The 8,553-nt window shown below is 39.0% G+C and overlaps 1 pseudogene; it reads left to right on the top strand.

The window, feature by feature from the left end:
• Nucleotides 1–750: 750 nt before the first annotated feature.
• Nucleotides 751–5,958, top strand: LOC100735145 (nuclear pore complex protein Nup88-like; annotated as a pseudogene).
• Nucleotides 5,959–8,553: the final 2,595 nt, after the last annotated feature.

Here is an 8,553-nt window from a genome sequence, read left to right as displayed (position 1 = left end):
TTGCTGATGACCTCTTGTGGATTTCTTAACCAAAATGTTGTTTACCCAGAATTTTAACTCACTTCAGCCTGTCACCTCTGGACATCATTAACTTAATCGCATTTAAAGTCCATTTCACTCCACTGAAAATGAATAGAGAAAGATTAGTGTATTTCACATACACTTAGTAGGTAAAGACATCAAGCAAAGCAATGATCCTAGGACAACACAGAACACCACGGCATGGAGCCTATGGTGGGGCAAAGCTTCTCATCTCATGGCAACCAGGAAGCAAAGAGAGACAGCAAAAGAAGCTAGAGTCCCAACATGCCATTCAAGGGCTTGTCCACAATGGTCTAATTTCTTTCCACTAGGCTCCACTTCCCAAAGCTTCTACTACCTCAAAATAGTACAGTTAACAGGAGTCTAAGCCTTAAATACATAAGCTTTGGGGGGCACTTAAAATCCAAACAATAATACCTGCTGTCTGAATCTGCCATATGGAACTCAGCAGAGTGTCTTCAGCGCCATCAAGCTTATTTTTCATATGTATATACTTTCTCCACAACAAAATTCTGAGCTTACTGAAGCCAGGGGCAGTGTCTGCCTCTTTGGATCTTGATACAGAATGTATGTCATCCCCAATATTGTTAACTGTTGTGTCTTATATCAATATTGTCCCTATGCACTCACAGGGCTTTTGAAAGAGGACTGGACCATGGGGCAGCTATAGGTGACTTGCTGTTGGGAGGTAGGGCCTAGTTAGGAGAGATGAGTTACTGGGGGAAGGACCTGCTAGGATGTATCCTAGCCTGCCAGGCTCCTCCCTTCACTCTCTGCTTCCTGGCCACCAATGACTTGATCACTTTTCCTCCACCAGACCCTTCCACCATGTACTTCCTGCCTATGGGCCAAAAATGTGACCCAAAACAAACCTCTCCTCCTTTAAGCTGTGAGTTTCAAATATTGTGTTTCAACAATAAGAAAATAACTAAGAAATAACTCTTTAAAAATTTTTAGAAGCTAAATGAAGAAAAATTTGAGATTGCATCATATTCAGTCAACACATAGGAAGCACCACCGTTCAGTGCCTAGATCTACAGAAAATACATGAGTACAATGAATTATGCAGGAACTGAAAGAGATCAGACTGAAGAGGGCTCCTTGGTGAAAGCTAAGAAGTTTGGACAGAGTAAAGAATCATGAAAGGACTTTCAGAGTTTGACCCAGTGTCCCACAACTGTAATCCCAGCTATTCAGGAGGCAAAGACAGGAGAATTGCACTGAGCAATTTAGTGAGATTCTGCCTCAAAATAAAATTTAAAAGAAAAAAGCTGGGGATATAGCTCAATGGTAGAGTTCTTATCTAGAATATGTGAGTCTATTTCTGGTGCTGGGCGGAAGAGGCCTTTCTACGAAGGGAATGATGTATTACCTTCATCTTTTGATGGATTTATTCAGAATGGATAAATTTAGAGCAAATTAAATTAAATAAAATTGGGGGGCCTGGGGATTTAGCTCAGCGGTCTAAGCACCTGCCTGGCAAGTGCAAGGTTGTGAGTTCAATCCGTGGTACCAAAACAAACAAACAAAATCTGTGTGTGTGTGTGTGTGTGTGTGTGTGTGTGTGTGTGTGTGTGGAGAGACACGGACAGATAGATGTGTATATATAGGAATATGTACATATATCCCTTCTCCCCAAAGAGAATTCATACTAGGTAAAGTAAATTTAAAACAAGTTGGTTATGGAACTAGAACAAAGAAACAATCATGCTTAGAGAATAAAATAAAGTGGAGAGTAAGGCTGTTATGCAAAACTCATGCTATGTGGAAAACACAATCCAATCCACAAATCACTGTGTAAATAAGGTAAAAACAAACCAATTTCTCAGAATAAACTTAATTTCCTCTCCAAGGTCTTCAAACAGAGAATGTTGTACTCTTTGATGAATAATACAAGTATCTTCAAAAAATATTCTTAAATATGTCCAGTAAGATAAGCAGATTGGCAAAAGAGTCCAGATCAGTGGGAACACTCAAAATGAGAGGGTCCAAAGCAACAGGATCCTTCTTGGTCTGGTCTGGCTCAATTCAGGGATGGATTTTTTGACAGTGCTGGGCTCCAACTTTCAGTCCTCCTGCATCAGCCTCCCAGAGTGTTGGGGTTACAACTATATGCCAGCACACTGGGATTGGAAATAATAGATTTTTTTAATATCTAGATGCCATGTTTCTCAAAATGTGGTCTATAGACCATAACTATTAATTGGAGTGCTTAATTTTTTGAAAATGTAAGGGCTGAGGATATATAGCTCAGTAGCACAGTGCCTGCCTGACAAGTGTAAGATCCTGAGTTTGATTCCTGGAATAAGAAAGAGAGAGAGAGACAGAGAGAGAGAGGGAGAAAGGAAGAAAGGAAGAAAGGAAGGAAGGAAGGAAAGAAAGAGAAGGTAGGAGCCTAGGTGTTTCCCAAGATGCAATAAGTCAAAGTCACATGGGGGAGGAACTTCAGCATTTTAAAACACTACCCAAGTATTTCAAGTGCATATTGATGTTTAGGAACGTTATACTAGGACCAAATTTTCCAGTCTATGGATAGATCTGTCATGGGTATGAAGTAAATTCTTGAATCACAATAAACACTTTGAAAATAAAATACCAAGAGCGAACCACATGCTCCAAAGCTGAAAAATCACAGGGACAAGAAGTTATTCTGGAAGTTAAATGGTAGCAGACATGCATGAAGGAATAGTGCAGAGGTTTGATCCCCTAACAAATCACATGACAGACAAATATGTGGAAAAGGCAACTACTAGGGGCTGAGCAACTGAAAGAGCACAGAAGCTAGGCCAAGAGGCGGCTGCCAAGGGACCCATCAGCGGCCGTGACCTGTGGCAGACCTGGCTCCCTAACCGTATCGTGTTCTCGCAGCTCTGGAGGGACCTAAGCACCAGCCTCTTCATCACTGTGCTTTCGCCTCCTCTGCCACCACAGTTGCTCACTAGAAGCCTGGTCTTCCCCCAGCCTTTGGGGCCTCAGCAGTGGCAGTGCGGATGGAGCCCTCCCTCTCCCAGTTCCAGCCATTGTTTTGCAAGAGCCCACCTCTCTTTGAAATTTATCAAGTTTCACTAAGTCTGACGCAACCTCATGTAGCACTTACAGGAACTAAAGGACTTATGATGTTAGAATTACCTAAAAGGTGGGGGAAGAATTCTGAATTCAAAGGCGGAAAAGTAACAGTGAATTGTAGCACCACTCCAATCACAGAGATTTTTCACCAGCTCTACATCTCTGACTCCACAGCATGCTGTACGATATCCAAGTGAAATGCTAGATCCCCCACATAGTCCTGCCACCATCAGACAATTTAGTAAGAATTTCTTCTTTATGTGAGCTCCAGACACCCACTAAGGTGATTTTACTTTCAGAAGCAGAAGAAGAAAGTCTAATACTCGATAAAGAAAGGGCATACATGGCATCTCTGGGAAAGACTGCAGTTGCTTTTGACTTTGGACCATTGGTAGCAATCACAAAGAATATATTTGGACAAAAAGGCAAAGCTGAAATAGTGGCATACCCACTGTACATCTTGTATGAGAATGGGGAGACTTTCCTTACATATGTTAATCTGTTACAGAGCCTTGGGACATGCGACATGCAGGGGCTGACTAGGGGAGAGCCAGAGGCCAGCTCTCTCCTGTGAGTCTGCACCATTCGAGTAACCATAAGGGAGAAGAGCCAGAAGTCAGCAAGAGCTAAGACCTCCTGTGGGGCTGATGGTGGGAGAGCCAGACGCAGCCCCTTCTAGCCGAGACAGAAAGCGCCAACATTCTCCCCACAACGCACTCCATCCCTCCACCTCCTCCCCATACTGGAGAAATACAGGCTGTGATGATAGCTAATGAGGTAAAATACAACTTAATGTTTAGTGTTGCATTGACTTTGCAGACCTAAACCTGGTAGTCTGATCATCTATTCAGAGGATAACAATATGCAATATAGCATATAGGGGAGATGGTAGCCATTCTTAATTCCTTATTATCTTGTCTTAAAATCCTGTATCGTTCTCATTGTTTGGTTTGGTTGGGTTTTATTCTGTTTTTGTCTTGTTTGATTTTGTTGTATCTGATGGCATGGGCAGCTATTTCAAAGATAACAAGATATATCATGGTAGCCATTTTGGATTTACTATTTTCTCTTTTTGAAATTCTGTATTGCATTCATTGTTTTGTTTTTATTGGTTCTATTCAGTTTCTGTTTTGTTTGATTCAACTATGTCTGAAGATATGGGCAGCTATTTTGAAGACAAAAACAGACATTATGGTAACCACTGTTGATTTCCTGTTATCTTGTTTTGTCATTTACACTGTCTGGTTTTGATTGTCTTTATTCTGTTTTATTTTGCTTAATTTTATTCTCTCTAAAATAAAATTTAAAAGAAAAGTCCTGGGAATATTGGAAACCTGCTGGGTCCATTGCCCCTGCAGCTGAAGAAAACTATGGTTATGATGCTTGTACTATATTCTGCTTACCCCAAGAACTGCTTAGTCCCCAAGAGCTTAGTGATTGCTACCGAATCAGGAAAGCTGTATCACTGTGTTGTGCTAGAAGATGAAAAAGAAGATGACCACACACCAGAAAAATCCTGGGACTCAAGGGCTGAACTCATTGCTTTTTGTATGTGTTTGAATGTGTTGAGTTGGAGCTTGCCTTGAAACTAGCATCTGGAGAGGAGGGCCCCATTGGTTGGGATTTTTCTTGTCCATTTGAACTTTATAGAGATCCCAAGTGTCTTTTAAGATATCACTGTACTCATGAAGCCGGTATACATAGTGTTGGATTAACTTGGGTTTATAAAAATGTTACAAATTGCTTGGGTCAGATGAAGATAAAGATAGTTACAAGAACTTACTGCAGAACAAAAATGCTTTGTGGCTGAGCATGGTGGTGCACTAGGTATGCTGAGGCAAGAGGATTGTTGCAAGTTCGAGACCATCCTGGGCTACAAAGTGAGCACATGGCCAGCCTGAACTGCATACCAAGACACTGTCTCAAAAAGACAAAAAAAAAAAAAAAAAAAAAATGCTTTTTGGAGCACATCTTTTGTACAAAGCCATTGCTATACAGGCAGGCAGCTCCAATTCAAGGATTCTGGATTATTTCTTATACTCTGGGGCCCATGATGATCGTATTACCAGTACTAGTGAATGTCTTAAAAGGCCTTTATTAAGTACAGTCCACCCAGCATCTCCTCTTCTGCTTATTACCCAAGATGATGTTGAAATTGCAGAATCTCCTCTCCATATTCTGACTGAAACTCTCGATTTCTTTGAAAAGTATATTAGAATCATTTTGCAACATAGTACTGCCAATCGAGGATTTTTTAAGTCATCTGAAAGGATTTGGCTCCTCCTTCTGAAGAATGTCTTCAACTCATCAGCAGAGCCACCCAGGTGTTCAGAGAACAGTACATTCTTAAGCAGGACCTGGCAAAGGAGGAGATTCAGAGAAGGATCAAATTATAATGTGACCAAAAAAAAAAAAGAGAAACAACCAGATGATCTCAATTATCATTGAAAAAAGAGGGAAAAAATCTATGGGAAGTGGCCAAGCCCTTAGCTGACAAATATGAAGAAGCCAAGGAGAACAAGAAGAGATGAACAGGACGAAAAAGTACTTCACAGTTTTCACTCTCAGCTCCCAGTTCTCTCTGTGAGAAGAAACAAAGTGAGAAAAACAAAGAATTACCGCTGATCCTGATCAACTTCAACCTGGGCAGTGCCATCAAACAGGTTACTATGAAAAAAAGACTATCAGCAGCAAAAGATGGAAAAGGTGCTGAGTCCTCAAAACGCCCCCATGACTCTTAGTGCCTACCAGCAAAAGTGCATCCAGTCTGTCCTCACCGATGAAGATGAGGATGAACACATAAGAGAAATGGTGAAGCAAATAAGTGACGTCCAAAACCACGTAACCTGATACCACCAAAAGAGTCACACCTGACTGAAGGTTTAGACCCAATTTGTAAATAAACAGGTAGCCCTGTCTAATTTATAAAGAGAAATTTTGGATGAAAAATTAAAAGAATAAAAAGAAGACAACCACTAGACAACAGAACAACATTGGAATAATGGTACTTCAATGTACCATTAAGCATTGGAATTTGCACACCAAATTCCCTAATGTCCTGGAATTAATATTTCTGTGAAAGAAACAATAAATCATTGTGAAATATGAAAAAAGAATTGCATCATATTAGATGACTTTCAAGGAGTTTAACTAATGACTGCTCAGCAGAGAAATCCATGGCCCCTCCCTGAATTGCCTATTTTACGATGATGTATAAGTAAATAAATTCATGTACATTTTCACATAAAATTTTTTGCTAAATAAAAAATTAAAATGAAATAGTAAATAGACTAGAATATATCAGAATGTACCCCAGTTACCACGATATTGAACTAGGGGAGCTGCGGATGTGGCTGAGTGGTACAACATTTGTGTACCTCATGCAAGGCCTTAAGTTCAATCCATGGTGTCAAAAATATCTGAAACTAGGATAAGTATTGTTTAGGGTAAATTTTATTAATACACACAGGTTGTTATGTGAAATACATATAAATAAACATAAAGGAAACATAAGTTTGTGTGTGCATGTATAGCCTATAGTGACTATGATATATATGTGTATATATATATATATATATATATATGTATATATATTGTAGTAACTATGTATTTTCCCCCATATAAATAAACCACAACATTCCACATGAACTGCTTTCTCCCCTGTTATTATTAAGCTCTGAGCATCAGTGAGTCTAGAGTCATCCCAGTGAGAACTTGCTAGTCAGGTAGGTGTCATGTATCCTAACCTGTCAGACCAGCTGGGGCAGAAGTTATAAACATTTGTGAGAATCAGAAGTTAGGCAAAATCTAAAAACTGAACACAAGCCTAAAGACCTCAACAAACTCCCTGAAGACCTGCCCAAGGGCCCCCTGAAGAGACAGTTTGGGGTCCAGCTAATGCAGAAGTGGAATGAGAAGTCTAGGCTCATTTCTGTGGCTGAACAGCAACCCCACATTAACCATTTTCTCCCTCTCTTCCTCAATACAGCCTCTTAGAGCTGATCTTTTGAATCTAGGGCCTTGCATTTGAAGCGTCTATTTTCTCCCTTCTTCACCTATGAAAAAACATTTCTCCATCAGTGTTTCACAGCCAAACTGAATTTCTACTTCTTGGTCAAAACTTCTGAAAACCACAGTCAAGTTTCTCTAGTTTTTGGTTTTTGGTTTTGCTTTTGTTTTTAGCAGTGGTGGGGATGGAACCCAAAGCCTCAAGCATGCTGTGTAAACACTTTACTACTGAGTTATGTCCTCAGCCCTAAATGTTTTAATTCATTATCACAATTTATCGTTCATGAATTCTTGCATTCACTCAAAACAAATACTTATTAAGTGGCTATTATCTGTAGGTACTGTGATCGTAGGAAATTCATATTGCTTCAAACTGCCCATATCACTGGGGCAAATTATTTATACTGCTGAACAGAGTTTGTTAACTAATTGGCTATTAATATGCATTTTGCCTCCCATCTATTTTTTCCTTCTTTCCTTTCTTTTTTTCTTTAAATTTAAATTACAAATGCAGTGAGGAAAGTTCAAAGCAAGTTGCTGTGCTCATTTTCCTATCGCTTTATAATACAAGGCAGCTCTTGTATAGATATGACCTCCTTAAATCATATTCAATCAAATTAAAAATACCAGAAATGTATCAGAATACATTCCAAGCATCATTTACCTAAAACAGTAGGTCAGCTGAATACATTATGAACTTTTTCATCTATTTCAACGTGATCCACCTGAGATGTTTAAATGAATGCATAATACCATTTCGTCTCCCTAGGCATACCCTAAGCAGAGAGCTGAGAATGGCTTGCTTTTTTCTTTGTTAAATAAGCTTTAGGAGGAAAAATAATTGCCTTCAATAACTTTTTAAGCAATAAAATCAAATTTTTAAAGTATCTTCATGTGATCAAAAATTTATACTAGACTTCTATGATTGACCAGATTGATGCAGGTAGGAAGCTGGTACATTAGCCTTCTTCTTATAAAGCTTTTGAAATACAGAATAATATCAGTTGCTAAAAATTTTGAAAGCATAAGCACAGAAAAAGTTTTATAAGTCATCTATAATTTGCCACCTTTAGAATATATCCTTCTGGGTTTGACTTTAAAAGCCTCTAATTTATCAAATATTTCATGAAATCTTTGGGTTTACTGGCCCTAATGATAGGACTTCATCATCCATCCTTTGATATAGCAGCAGAATTAAGTAGAAGAAAAATGGAACAGGCAGTCTGTTCAGAGAAAATTCATTATGCACTTTCCTTAATGCAGTTATTAACATGGGGGACAAAAATTATTAACAAAAGGTAAGTTTATCACCAGGACAAGATACGCCATTGTTACTTTAATAATCAAGTTATTCTGAACTGTTAGTTTCACTCAGGAATGTTATATCCTTAATAAGAAGTGCCAGTATAGGATGTACTCTGCATGTTCACACTCATT

The sequence above is a fragment of the Cavia porcellus genome, unplaced genomic scaffold, assembly GCF_034190915.1.
Source record: "Cavia porcellus strain 051 isolate PalLab524CR breed Dunkin Hartley unplaced genomic scaffold, mCavPor4.1 scaffold_12, whole genome shotgun sequence".
Taxonomy (NCBI): Eukaryota; Metazoa; Chordata; class Mammalia; order Rodentia; family Caviidae; genus Cavia; species Cavia porcellus.
This window is presented reverse-complemented; position numbering and strand designations above follow the sequence as displayed.